Genomic DNA, 15,393 nt, shown 5'->3' on the forward strand with positions numbered 1-15,393 from the left:
GAACAGATGTTCTCAGGGAAAAGTACGGAAGTGCTGCGGCAAATGTTCAGGGGATAATATAGTCACATGGATTTGTGCGTGGAAGGTCATGTTTGACAAATCTTATTGAATTTTTTGAAGAGGCGACTAGGAAAATTGACGAGGGTAAAGCAGTGGATGTTGTCTATATGGACTTTGACAAGGTTCCGCACCGAAGTTTAGTTAGGTAGGTTCAATCGTTAGGTATTAATATTGAAGTAGTAAAATGGATTCAAAAGTGTCTGGATGGGGGACGTCACGTGATGACGTAGGACCGAGACATGGAAATCCAGCTCTCCCATTAAAAAAAACTAATAAATTAATGTTTTAGTGAAGAAAAGTGAGTAAATATTTTCTAAAAACTACATCTAAACTACTCAGGATTTTCCTTAGATATGCCTCCTAAACAGACAAAGAAGAAAACTTCTACTTTGTAGACAATACAAGCTGGGCCGGCCACCATAAAGAAGCCTCGGACTCAAGTGCATCTTACCGCCGGTGATATAGAACAGGAATCGGCCACAACATCAACAGTCTCCAAGAAGGAACAACAGGAACTGCGCATGCGAAAACATGAGCAATTTGAACTACAAATGCCAGCTACGATTGGAAGTGGAAGTGAAAATGAACCCGAGGTGGATTTGGATTCTCTGGAACATACAGATGAAGATGAGGAGATAAAAGAAGAACAACAGGAAAAGGTTGGAGGTGGAAGATATTCTGGAGTCATAAGAGAAGCTTTGGCGCAAATAATGCATGAATTAAATGAATTAAAAACATTAAAAATAATAAAAGAAGATATTAAAAATATGAAGACTATGTTTGATAAAATGGTGAAAAAAAAAAGGAGGAAACGGACAAGAAAGTTAAAAAGCTGAAAGAAATAACGGGAGACACTATTGATAGAGTGAATAAAATGGAAGATAATATTCTTGCCTGGACATCAGAAAGAAAACGACTGTTGGAAAAAATAGACGTGCTTGAAAATTTTAGTAGACGAAATAATATTAAAATTGTTGGTCTTAACGAAGGGATAGAGGGAGAGGATCCAATAAAATTTTTTCAAAAATGGATCCCGGAAAATTTGGAAATGGAAGAGGGAACCCAGTTGATTGAAATCGAAAGGGTCCACAGAGCCTTAAGACCAAAACCTCAACCTGATCAAAACCCACAACCAATCTTGATAAAATGCTTAAGATATCAAGATAAAGAAAAGATCCTGAAGGTGGCTGCCCAATGTGCCAGAAAGAGAAATGAGCCATTGATGATAGAAGGGAAAGCAGTTCTTTTCTATCCTGATAGAAGTTATGACCTTTTGAAGAGAAAGAAGGAATTTAACCCAGCGAAAAAAGTTTTATGGGAAAAGGGTTATATATTTATATTGCACCACCCAGCAACACTGATAATTTTTTTGGATGACGGAAAAAGATGATTTTTTTTTACTGATCATCGGGATGCAGAGAAATTTGCACAAGAACTCCCAAATATTTGCTAGACACAGTAAAGATTTAAAAGTGAAACAGATTAAAGATGAAGATGGGGACACTGAAGTGAGTTGATGGACATTAAGGACCGAAGAATATTTAAATATACTTTTAATTATATGATACAGGGGGAGAAAGGTAAAAATTTGAGAAATATTAATCCAGAGTAGTGATATTATTTTTTTCTTCTCTTATATATACTTTTTTCATGTTACAGGGGAGCTGGGGGAACTTCGGATCAATCGCTACGGGATTCACTTGTGTAATCATGGCGTTTGCCATGACCCGTACAACGGAGGGGGTAATGTTGTGTTGCTTTTCATTCACAACATTAGCAAGGGCGGGCGGGGTTTGTTTTTTTTTCTTTATTATCTGTTTTGCTTTTATCTTTCTTTCTTTGCCTGGATGATCGGAGGGGAGACACATAACAACATGGAGAATTTTAAAATAATTCCCCAAGGTACTATGAGAATTGAAATATTATGTATTATTATAGACTGGAGTAACCCTGTTAAAAATAATGACTAATTTACTGAATTTTTAAAGTTTTAATGTTAATGGACTTAATGGACCAGTGAAAAGAAAAAGAATTTTAACATACATTAAGAAAATGAAAATAGATACAGCTTTTCTACAAGAAACACATTTAACAGAGATAGAACATTAGAAATTAAAGAGAGATTGGGTTGGAAATGTTATAGCAGCTTCATTTAATTCAAAAGCGAGGCGAGTTGCAATTTTAGTCAACAAAACTTTACCAATTAAAATACAAAATGTATTCATTGATTCTGCAGGAAGATATGTAATTATATATTGTCAAATCTTTTCAGAACTATGGACTCTTATGAATATTTATGCACCAAATGAAAACAATGTAAAATTTATACAAGAGGCTTTTTTGAATTTGGCTGACGCACACGATAAAATATTAATAGGTGGAGACTTTAACTTTTGTCTAGACCCAGTTTTAGATAGGTCAACAAAGGTTGTTACAAAACCAAAAGTAGCAAAATTAACTTTATCATTGATGAAAGATTTAAATTTGATTGATATATGGAGAAGAATTAACCCAAGAGAAAGAGATTATTCATTTTATTCAAATAGACATAAAACTTATTCAAGGATAGATTTTTTCCTACTATCAGCGAATATTCAAGACAGAGTGGAAAATATGGAATATAAAGCAAGAATATTGTCAGATCATTCCCCTTTGATAATGACAATGGTAATGATGGATAAGGAGGAATCGATTTACAGATGGAGATTTAATTCAATATTATTAAAACATCAAGATTTTTGTGATTTTATGAAAAAACAAAGTTTTTTTTTAGATACAAACTCACATTCCGTTGATGATAAATTTATAGTATGGGAAACAATGAAGGCATATTTGGGAGGCCAGATAATAAGTTATCCTTCTAAAATTAAGGAGGAATATATGGTAGAAATAGATAAATTGGAAAAAGAGATTACAAAATTAGAAAAAGAAACTCAAAGATTTATGACAGAAGAAAAACAAAGACAACTTGTTAATAAGAAGCTACAATATAATACACTTAAGACATACCGAAAAGAAAAAGCAATTAACCCTCTCTAAACAGAGATATTATGAACTAGGTGAAAGATCACACAAGATTCTTGCTTGGCAGTTAAAAACAGACCAGGCTTCCAAAATGATAAATGCAATTAGAACAAGTGTAAATAAAATTACTTATAAACCTTTAGAAATCAATGAAACTTTAATTTTTTTAATTCTGAACTGTATCAATCAGAATCACAAAATGATATTGTTGAGATAGAAAGGATTTTATCACAAATAACTCTCCCAAAATTGAATTCGGAAGAAGGGATTAGATGTGTCTTTTACATTAAAAGATGTCGAAGAAGCTCTAGGATCACTTCAGAGTAATAAATCTCCAGGAGAAGATGGTTTTCCACCTGAATTTTACAAAAAGTTTAAAGATTTACTAATTCCTCCTTTTATGGAGCTAATACACCAAGCGGAAAGAACACATAAACTTCCAGAATCTTTTTCGACAGCTATTTTAATAGTATTGCCAAAAAAAGACAAGAGATCTTTTAAAGCCAACATCATATAAACCTATTTCTTTGTTGAACACGGACTATAAAATAATAGCAAAGATTTTATCTAATAGATTATCGAAATACTTACCAAAATTAATACACCTGGACCAAACAGGATTTATTAAAAATAGACAATTGGCAGATAATGTAACTCAGTTACTTAGCATAATTCATTTGGCACAAAAGAGGGAAGAAATGAGTGTGGCAGTTGCTTTGGATGCAGAAAAAGCATTTGATAGATTGGAATGGGATTTTTTATTTAAGGTATTAGAAAAATATGGATTAGGAGTATCTTTTATAAAATGGATTAAAACCTTAAATACTAACCCCAAAGCTAAAGTGGTGACAAATGACCAAATTTCAACATCATTTCCGTTAACAAGGTCAACTAAACAAGGTTGTCCATTATAACCTGCTTTATTTGTGTTGGCGATAGAACCATTAGCTGAATTAATGAGAACTGACTCAGATATTATGGGTTTCAGGGTTAATCAGGACGAATATAAGATTAACTTATTTGCTGATGATGTTCTGATTTATCTAACTAACCCATTGCATTCGTTGCGTAAATTATATTCTAGATTGGAAGAATATGGGAAAATATCAGGGTATAAAATAAATTATGATAAAAGTGAAATTCTATCTCTTACTAAAGGAGATTATAGTCAATGTCGATTAATAACTCAATTTAGATGGCCGATAAATGGTATAAAGTATTTAGGTATAAGAGTTGATAATGATATAAAGAATTTATATAAATTATTTGCCATTATTGAAAAAAATTCAAGAGGATCTTGATAAATGGATGATGTTACCAATAACATTAATAGGTAGAGTCAATGCTGTATAAAATGAATATATTTCCTAGATTACAATATTTATTCCAAACACTACCAATATAATTACCACAGAAGTTTTTTCAAGAGTTAAATAAATATGAGGAAATTCCTTTGGAAAGGTAAGATGTCAAGAATATCGTTGGAAAAATTGACATGGAAATTTGACCTAGGAGGGTTACCATTACCAAATTTTAAGAATTATTACAAAGCAAATCAACTTTGATTTATTACATTTTTTTTGATGAAGATAAACCGGCATGGATTAGAATAGAATTAGATAAAATAGGAGAAAATATACCAGAAGATTTTATATATAAATGGGAATCTAAATGGATATGGGAAAAGAAAATCTCCTATACTAAAACATTTGATTGATTTATGGAATAAGATAAATGTTGATGATGAGATAAAGAAATCTTTATTAGCAAAGAGACCTTTAATTCAAAATAAACTTATCCCTTTTACAATGGATAATCAACTTTTATATAACTGGTTTCACAAAGGGATTAGATATATAGGAGACTGTTTTGAAGGAGGTATATTAATGTCATCTGACCAATTAAAGAACAAATATAAAATATCAAATAACACTCTTTTCTGTTATTTCCAATTGAGGCTTATTTAAGAGATAAACTGGGTCAAACAATGTTATTGCTGAAACCTAATGAAATAGAAACTTTAATTCATAAAGGAAAAATTAAAATTTATTTCTGGTATGTATAATTTGATTCAAAAACAGGCAATTAAACAAGGAATTCCTAAGTCAAGACAAAAATGGGAAACTGATTTGAATATTAAAATTGATGAAACAAGTTGGTCAAGATTATGTCTTGACAGTATGACAAATACAATAAATGTTCGACCAAGATTAGTACAATATAACTTTTTACATCAAATATATATTACACCACAAAAATAAATAGATTAAACTCAAATTTATCTGATCGATGTTTTCAATGTAATCAAGAAATTGGTACTTTTTTTACACTCTACTTGGTCTTGTTTTAAAATTCAACCTTTTTGGACAAATTATTGGAATACAACTTCCACATAATCCAAATTGAATAAATATCAGAAAGAATTCATAAAACTTGCATTGGCAGTAGCCAAAAAGGCTACTGCAGTTACTTGGAAATCGGATTCATACTTAAGTATAGATCGTTGGAGGAATGAAATTTTTAGCTGTATTCCACTTGAAAAAATTACTTATAATTTAAGAGATAAATATGAAATATTTCTGAAAATTTGGCGCCCTTATTTACAAAAAATATGATTAAATATATAGGTGCTCCGAAGATAAAATTATTGTTTATCTGGGGAAAGAAATAAATATACATATTAAAGCTATTATGAACTCCATGGAGCATGTGGGGATCTTCCGATATCCAGGCATTCTTTCTTTCTCTTTTCTTCTCTTTTTTTCTATAGGGATATGTTATGGGGGAGGGGCTAAGGGGAGGGGGGAAGGGTTGATAATTTTTTTTTCTTTCTGTAACCTATTTGAAAATTCAATAAAAATTTTTTTTTTTAAAGTGGCTGGATGGCAGATGCCAGAGTGTAGTAGTGGATAACTGTTTGTCAGGTTGGAGGCCGGTGACTAGTGGTGTGCTGCAGGGATCTGTACTGGGTCCAACGTTGTTTGTCATATATATTAATGACTGGATAATGGAGTGGTAAATTGGATTAGTAAGTATGCAGATGATACTAAGATAGGTGGCATTGTGGATAATAAAGTAAGTTTTCAAAGCTTGCAGAGAGATTTAGGCCAGTTAACAGAATGGACTGAAAGATGGCAGATGGAGTTTAATGCTGATAAGTGTGAGGTGCTACATTTTGGTAGGAATAATCAAAATAGGACATACATGGTAAATGGTAGGGCATTGAAGAATGCAGTAGAACAGAGTGATCTAGGAATAATGGTGCATAGTTCCCTGAAGGTGGAATCTCATGTGGATAGGGTGCTGAAGAAAGCTTTTGGTATGCAGGCCTTTATAAATCAGAGCATTATGTATAGGAGTTGGGATGTAACATTAAAACTGTACAAGGCATTGGTAAGGCCAAATTTGGAGTATTGTGTACAGTTCTGGTCACCGAATTATAGGAAAGATGTCAACAAAATAGAGAGAGTACAGAGGAGATTTACTAGAACGTTACCTGGGTTTCAGCACCTAAGTTACAGAGAAAGGTTGAACAAGTTAGGTCTTTATTCTTTGGAGTGTAGAAGGTTAAGGGGGGGGGGGGGCTGATAGAGGTATTTAAAATTATGAGGGGGATAGATAGAGTTGATATGGATAGGTTTTTTCCATTGAGAGTAGGGGAGATTCAAACAAGAGGACATGAGTTGAGAGTTAGGGGGCAAAAGTTTAGGGTTAACACGAGGGGAATTTCTTTACTCAGCGAGAGGTAGCTGTGTAGAATGAGCTTCCAGTAGAAGTGGTAGAGGCAGGTTCAGTATTGTCATTTAAAGTAAATTTGGATAGGTATATGGACAGGAAAGGAATGGAGGGTTATGGGCTGAGTGTAGGTCGGTGGGTCTAGGTGAGAGTAAACGTTCAGCACAGACTAGAAGGGCCGAGATGGCCTGTTTCCGTGCTGTAATTGTTATATGGTTATACGGATATTTGTGTGGAGTTCTGTATAGGTACGTTATAATGAGACAGGGAATTTATGGTAGGGTACAGGAACCGTGGTGTACAAAGGCTGTAATAAATCTAGTTAAGAAGAAAAGCTTACAGAAGGTTCAGAGAGTTAGGTAATGTTAGAGATCTAGAAAATTATAAGGCTAACAGGAAGGAGCTTAAAAAGGAAATTAGGAGAGCCAGGAGGGGCTATGAGGAGGCCTTGGCGGGCAGGATTAAGGAAAACCCCAAGGCATTCTACAAGTATGTGAAGAGCAAGAGGATAAGATGTGAGAGAATAGGACCTATCAAGTGTGACAGTGAGAAAGTGTGTATGGAACCGGAGGAATTAGCAAAGGTACTTAATGAATACTTTACTTCAGTATTCACTGTGGAAAAGGATCTTGGTGATTGTAGTGATGACTTGCAGCAGACTGAAAAGCTTGAGCATGGAGATATTAAGAAAAAGGATGTACTGGAGATTTTGGAAAACATCAAGTTGGTTAAGTTGCCAGGATAAGAGGGGATCTGATTGAAACATAAGATTATTAAGGGATTGGACACGCTAGAGGCAGGAGAAATGTTCCCGATGTTGGGGGAGTCCAGAACCAGAGGCCACAGTTTAAGAATAAGGGGTAGGCCATTTAGAACAGAGTTGAGGAAAACCCAGAGAGTTTCCACCCAGAGAGTTGTGGATCTATGGAATGCTCTGCCTCAGAAGGTAGAGGCGGCCAATTCTCTGGATGCTTTCAAAAAAGAGTTAGATAGAGCTCTTAAAGATAGCGGAGTCAAGGGATATGGGGAGAAGGCAGGAGCAGGGTACTGATTGTGGATGATCAGCTATGATCACATTAAATGGCAGAGCTGGCTTGAATGGCCTACTCCTATACTTATTGTCTATTGACTGGATGAGATGTACCCCAGGCTACTGTGGGAGGCGTGTGGGAGGCGAGGGAGGAGATTGCTGAGCCTCTGACGATGATCTTTGAATCATCAATGGGGATGGGAGAGATTCCGGAGGATTGGGGGGTTGCCGATGTTGTTCCTTTATTCAAGAAAGGGAGTAGAGATAGCCCAGGAAATTATAGACCAGTGAGTCTTACTTCAGTGGTTGGTAAGTTGATGAAGATGATCCTGAGAGGCAGGATTTATGAACATTTGGAGAGGTCTAATATGATTAGGAATAGTCAGCATGGCTTTGTCAAGGGCAGATCGTGCCTTACGAGGCTGATTGAATTTTTTGGGGATGTGACTAAACAAATTGATGAAGGAAGAGCAGTAGATGTAGTGTATATGGATTTCAGCAAGGCATTTGATAAGGTACCCCATGCAAGGCTTATTGAGAAAGTAAGGAGGCATGGGATCCAAGGGGACCTTGCTTTGTGGATCCAGAACTGGCTTGCCCACAGAATGCAAAGAGTGGTTCTAGACAGGTCATATTCTGCATGGAGGCTGGTGGCCAGTGGTGTGCCTCAGGGATCTGTTCAGGGACCCCTACTCTCGGTGATTTTTATAAATGACCTGGATGAGGAAGTGGAGGGACGGGTTAGTAAGTTTGCTGATGACACAAAGGTTGGAGGTGTTGTGGATAGTGTGGAGGGCTGTCAGAGGTTACAGCGGGACATTGATAGGATGCAAAACTGGGCTGAGAAGTGGCAGTTGAGGTTCAACAGATAAGTGTGAAGTGGTTCATTTTGGTAGGTCAAATATGTTGGCAGAATATAATAATGGTAAGACTCTTGGTAGTGTGGAGGATCAGAGGGATCTTGGGGTCTGAGTCCATAGGACACTCAAAACAGCTGTGCAGGTTGACTGAAAGCATACGGTGCATTGGCCTTCAATTGTGGGACTGAATTTAGGAGCCAAGAGGTAATGTTGCAGCTATATTGGTCCCTGGTCAGACCCCACTTGGAGTACTGTGCTCAGTTCTGGCTGCCTCACTACAGGAAGGATGTGGAAGCCATAGAAAGGATGCAGAGGAGATTTACAAGGATGTTGCTTGGATTGGGGAGCATGCCTTGTGAGAAGAGGATGAGAGGTGACCTGATAGAGGTGTATAAGATGATGAGAGGCATTGATCGTGTGGATAGTCAGAGGCTTTTTCCCAGGGCTGAAATGTTTGGCACAAAAGGACACAGGTTTAAGTGCTGGGGTTTGGGTTGGGAGGTACAGAGGAGATGTCAGGAGTAAGTTGTTGCTGTTTTTGTGTTTTTTTAAAAAAACGCAGAGAGTGGTGAGTGCGTAGAATGGGCTGCCGGCGATGGTGGGTACAATAGGGTCTTTTAAGAGACTTTTGGATAGGTACATGCAGCTTAGAAAAGTAGAGGGCTATGGGTAAGCCTAGTAATTTCTAAGGTAGGGACATGTTCAGCACAACTTTGTAGGTCGAAGGGTCTGTACTGCGCTGTAGGTTTTCTGTTTCTCTGAGGCACAAAGGGATTTGTGCAGCCTTGTGCAGGATTCCCTAAAGGTTAATTTACAGGTTAAGTCAGTGGTGAGGAAGGCAAATGTAACGTTAGCATGCATTTCAAGAGGACTAGAATATACAGTCCCTATAAAAAGTATTCACATCCCTTGGAAGTTTTCATGTTTTATTGTTCTACAACATTCAATCACAGAGGATTTCAATTGGCTTTTTTGACACTGCTCACCCCCTTCAAGTCAGTATTTAGTAGAAAGCATCTTTGGCAGCAATTACTGCCTTGAGTGTATGTGGATAGGTCTCTGTCAGCTTTGCACATCTGGCAACAGTAATTTTTTCCCCATTCTTCTTTAAGAACTGCTCAAGCTCTGTCAGACTGCACGAGGATCATGAGTGAACAGCCCTTTTCAAGTCCAGCCACAAATTAGCAATTGGATTGAGGTCTAGATTCTGACTTGGTCACTCCAGGACATTAACTTTGTTGCTTTTAAGCCATTCCTGTGTAGCTTTGGCTTTATGCTTGGGGTCATTTTCTTGCTGGAAGAGAAATCTTTTCCCAAGTCGCAGTTCTCTTGTAGACTGCATCAGGCTTTCCCTCCAGGATTTACCTGTATTTTGCTGCATTCATTTTACCTTCTACCTTCACAAGCCTTTCCAGGCCTGCTGCAGCGAAGCATCCCCACAGCATGATGCATGGACCACCATGCTTCACAGTAGGGATGGTGTGTGTTTGACAATGTGCAGTGTTTGGCTTATGCCAAACATAGCATTTAGTCTGATGGCCAAAAAACTCCATTTTGGTTTCCTACTTCCCACTTCCAGTACTTCCAGCTGACTTCAGAGTCTCCCAAATGCTTTCTGGCAAACTCTAACCAAATTTCATGAGTATTTTTTCAACAGTGGCTTTCTCTTTGCCACTCTTTCTCACTCTCCTCACAGCTACCTGGATTATTCCTCTTCCCACCCTGTCTCTTGCAAAAAATGCCATCCCCTTCTCACAATTCCTGTTTCCGCCGCATTTGTTCTCAGGATGAGGCTTTTCATACCAGGACAAAGATGTCTTCCTTTTTTAAAGAAAGGGGCTTCTCTTCCTCCACCATTAACTCTGTTCTCAAACGCATCTCTCCCATTTCACGCACATCTGCTCTCACTCCATCCTCCCGCCACCCCACTAGGGATGGGGTTCCCTTTGTCCTCACTTACCACCCCACCAGCCTCTGGGTCCAACATACAATTCTCTGTAACTTCCACCACCTCCAACAGGATCCCACTACAAAGCACAATTTTCCCTCCCCCCCTTTCCGCTTTCTGCAGGGATCGCTCCCTACGTGACTCCCTTGTCTATTCGCCCCCAACCCTTTCTGTCGATCTCCCTCCTGGCACTTATCCTTGCAAGCAGAATAAGTGCTACACCTGCCCTTACACTTCCTCCCTCACCACCATTCAGTGCCCCAGTCCTTCCAGGTGAGGTGATACTTCACCTGTGAGTCGGCTGGTGTGATATACTGCATCCGGTGCTCCCTTCTATATATTGAAGAGACCCGACGCAGATTGGGAGACCGTTTTGCTGAACACCTATGCTCTGTCTGCCAGAGAAAGCAGCATCTCCCAGTGGCCACACATTTTAATTCCACGTCCCATTCCCATATGTCTATCCATGTCCTCTTCTACTGTCAAGATGAAGCCACACTCAGGTTGGAGGAACAACACCTGATATTCCGCCTGCGTAGCCTCCAAACTGATGGCATGAACATTGATGTCTCTACCTTCCGTTAATGCCCCTCCTCCCCTTCTTACCCCATCCCTTATTTATTTATCCCCCCTTTTTTTTTCTTTCTCTCTGCCCATCACTTTGCCTGTTCTCCACCTCTCTCTGGTGCTCCCCTCCCCCTTTCTTTCTCCTTAGGCCTCCCGACCCATGATCCTTTCCCTTCTCCAGCTGTGTATCCCTTTTGCCAATCAACTTTCCAGCTTAGCTTTATCCCTCCCCCTCCTGTCTTCTCCTATCATTTTGGATTTCCCTCTCTCCCTGCCACTTTCAAATCTCTTACTATCTTTTCTTTCAGTTAGTCCTGATGAAGGGCCTCGGCCCAAAATGTCAACTGTACTTCTTCCTATAGATGCTGCCTGGCCTGCTGCGTTCCACCAGCATTTTGTGTATGTTGATCTCATAAAGCTGCGACTGGTGAAGCACCCGGGCAACAGTTGTATGTACAGTCTCTTCCATCTCAGCCACTGAAGCTCAACTCCTCCAGAGTTGTCACAGGTCTCTTGATGTGCTCCTTCCCTAGTCCCCTTCTTGTACAGTCACTCAGTTTTTGAGGACAGCATGCTCTGGGCAGATTTACAGCTGTGCCATATTCTTTCTATTTCTTGATGATTGACTTGACTATACTCCAAGGGATATTCAGTGACTTGGAAATTTTCTTGTATCTGTCTCCTGACTTGTGTTTTTCACAGAGTTGCTTGGAGTGTTCTTTTGTCTTCATGGTGTAGTTTTTGCCAGGATACTGACTCACCAGCAGTTGGACCTTCCAGATACAGTTTGTATTTTTACTACAATTAATTTAAATAACTTGACTGTACACAGAGTTCTCCATTTAATTATGTGACTTCTAAAACCAATTGGCTGCATCAGTAATGATTTGGTGTGTCATATTAAGGGGGGGGGATGAACACTTATGCAATTATTTTGTTTTATATTTGTAATTTAGATCACTTTGTGGAGATCTGTTTTTGGTTTGACACTAAAGTCTTTTTCTGTTGATCAGTGTCAAAAAAAAACAAATTAAATCCACTGTGATTCAGTGTTGTAAAACCAAAAACATCCAAAGGAGGGTGAATACTTTTCATAGGCACTGTAGAAGCAATGATGTAATGTTGAGGCTGTATGAGACACTGGTGATGCTTCACTTGGAGTATTGCAAGCAGTTTTGGCCCACTTATTTAAGAAAGGATATGTTGACATTGGTGAGGGTTCAGAAGAGGTTCACAAGAATCATTCCAGGAATGAAAGGGTTATCGTACAAGCAGCGATTGAAGGCTCTGGGACTGTACTTGCTGAAATTCAGAAGAACGGGGTGGGGGTGGGGGATAATCTTATTGAAACCTGTTTAATGTTGAAAGATTTAGATTGAGTGGATACTTCCTTTGGTGGTGGAGTCTAGGACCAGAAAGCACAGCTTCAAAATAGAGGGACATTCATTTAGAACAGAAATGATGAAGATTTTTTTAAACCAGAGGGTGGTGAATCTGTGGAATTCATTGCCACAGGCAGCTGTGAAAGCCAGATGCATTTAAGGTGGAGATTGATAGGTTCTTGATTAGTCAGGACGTGAAAGGTTGTGGGGAGAAGGCAGGAAAACAGGGTTGTGAGGGAAATGGATTAGCCACAATGAAATGGTGCAGACTCAATAGGTGAATGGCCTTTTCCTCCTCCCATGTCTTATGGTCTAATATGGATTTTCTGGTTTGATATAGTGTATTATGATCACCAACTTGTTTGAACTGGCATAAAAGGTAATTACAATGTTTTCTGATTTACAATGCACAATGTTACAGGTTGACATCACAAACTTAACAAGCAGAAAAAACATGGAAGATACTATACTGTGTAGATCAGTGTGAAATGATCCATTTTTCATTTTAAAAAAAAAGGCCAAATATTATTTCAGTTAAGTTAAACTGAGAAACACTGATGTACAAAGAATCTTGGCTGTACTTGTACACTAATTCCAAAAGGAATGAGTGTGTAGGAACTATGAGAAGTAAAGGCACCAAGTGTTGTGCTGAGAAGGCCAACATCAGGATTCGAGTATAGGAGTGATGATGCCTTGTTTAAATTGTACGGGAAATGAAAAATTAACTACAACTGTTGGAAACCTTAAGTATCAGGAAATGCCTAACTGAGCCTTCAACCCAAAATGTTAAGTCTGTTTCTACATAACTAGCCTGACCTGAGCATTTCCAGCATTGAATTTATTAATTACATGTAGCCTTGGTGAGACCATGCCTGAGGTATGTACACTTATTTTAGGGCTCCATGTTAAAGAGCAATGAAAGCTCATCAGACTAATAGCTGGAGTGGCTGAATTGTTATACAATGAGAAATTGAGTTGATTAGGTTTGCATTCACTGGTGTATAGCTAAATGAGGGAGAAATCTAAATACAACAGATTTCACTGGGGCTAGACTGTTATGGCAAGGATGATTTCCCTGGCTACAGTCCTCAAAACAAGGGGACTTAGTCTCAGGTTACAATGCAAAAGATATAGGTCTCAGATGGAGAAATTTCTTCACTTAGAGGTGGTGGATCTATGGATGTCACAACACAGAGGGCAGTGGAGAACCAGTCACTGAATATATTTGAAGTGTTAAAATTTCTAGATGCTAAAATGGCAACAAAGGGGTATGAGAAAGGAGTATTTAGACAAGTGGCCAACCATGATCACACTGAATGGTAAATACCTTAAAAAGAACTAAATATCCTAATTCTATGCCTAGTTTCTATGGTGATGTAGCCAAATGAAATATTATTCCTCAAAGATAACAAAATTTCCAGTACTAATGCAGAGGATGTTGTGATTTTCTGATTTTTCTGCTAGTGCTTACAGAAATGAGCAATGCCAGCAGAGGTTAGGGTTTAGGGTTAACCCTAACATTGGATATGGTTTCAAGGATGTAATCATTTTATACTTCAAGTGCTCACTATTAATTAGTGTCCCAAACAAATTTTAGTGAGCAACATTTAGTGGAGGCTCTGTCAGGTTTCTCTCCTGAAATATGAATTCCAACACAACTTAAATGCATTATTTTAAAGCGGTTCACAAGACTCAACGAATAAGTAAATTGAATCCTTAATCAGCAGCAACATTAAGTAACAAATGGAGTTTATTTCTTCTGCAGTTTGGAACATTCACCAACTAAAAACAAAAAATGGTCTAAAGACACAGTAGATAAGACAGTATCTATTGAAGATGCTTCATCAGAAGTTGTGAAATTAGTTGCAACGGGGAACAGGCAATACATGCTGCATTGCCAGCATCCTCCACAGCCCAAATCAATAATAATGCACTAGAATTTGCTACCAGTCATATTGAAATAGGTATTTTATTGCTCATCTACCAGTGTGATACTTGAAGATATTCAGATACAGAATGGCAAGGTGATATAACATGTTTCTGTGGGCAATCTTCAAACCCCTTCATGAAAAAGCCAAAAAAATTAGCTTCATTCACACCAGCTCATGTGTGCCATCACAAAAAAGGCATGACAGTGCCTCTATTTTCTCGTAAGTTTGTGTAGATTCGGCACGTCACTAAAAACTTTGACAAACCTCTATAGATGCATGGTGGAGACTATTCTAACTGATTGCATCATAGCCTGGTATAGAAATACCAAAGCCCAGGAATGGAATATCTACTCAAAGTGGTGGATACCGCCCAAGTCCATCACAGACAGAGCCCTCCCCACCAATGAGCACACCTACAAGGAGCACTGCACAAGAAAACAGCATCCTAAGATCCCTACCATCTGGATCATGCCCTCTTCTCAATACTACAATTGGGCAGGAAGCACAGGAGCTAAAGGTTCAGGAACAGTTATTGTCTTTCAACTATCAGGCTCCTGAATCAGCATGGACAAGTAACTGCAGTCTTCGCAACTCAAAATTGCTTCTACAATCTAAAGACTCACATTCAAAGATTCTACAACTCGTTCTCGGTTTTTTAAAAAATTATTTGCACAATTTCTCTTTTGTACATTGTCTTTGTTCATGTATTGTTTTTGAAAATTCTGTATTTTTTCCTGTAAATGGCAGCAAGAAAATTAACTTTGAGGTAGTATATGGCATCATATTAGTACATTGAAAATAAATTTTACTTTGACCTTAAAAATAATCAACTGCACCAACCATATTCTCCATAAGA

The 15,393-nt window shown here is 38.1% G+C and overlaps 1 protein-coding gene across 1 annotated transcript in view; it reads right to left on the minus strand.

The window, feature by feature from the left end:
- Window positions 1-15,393, minus strand: part of LOC132385064 (vacuolar protein sorting-associated protein 26B-like) — an 84,766-nt gene that overhangs the window by 22,367 nt on the left and 47,006 nt on the right. The gene's annotated exons all lie outside the window — the stretch shown is intronic.

This window comes from Hypanus sabinus, chromosome X2, assembly GCF_030144855.1.
Source record: "Hypanus sabinus isolate sHypSab1 chromosome X2, sHypSab1.hap1, whole genome shotgun sequence".
NCBI classification, from domain to species: domain Eukaryota; kingdom Metazoa; phylum Chordata; class Chondrichthyes; order Myliobatiformes; family Dasyatidae; genus Hypanus; species Hypanus sabinus.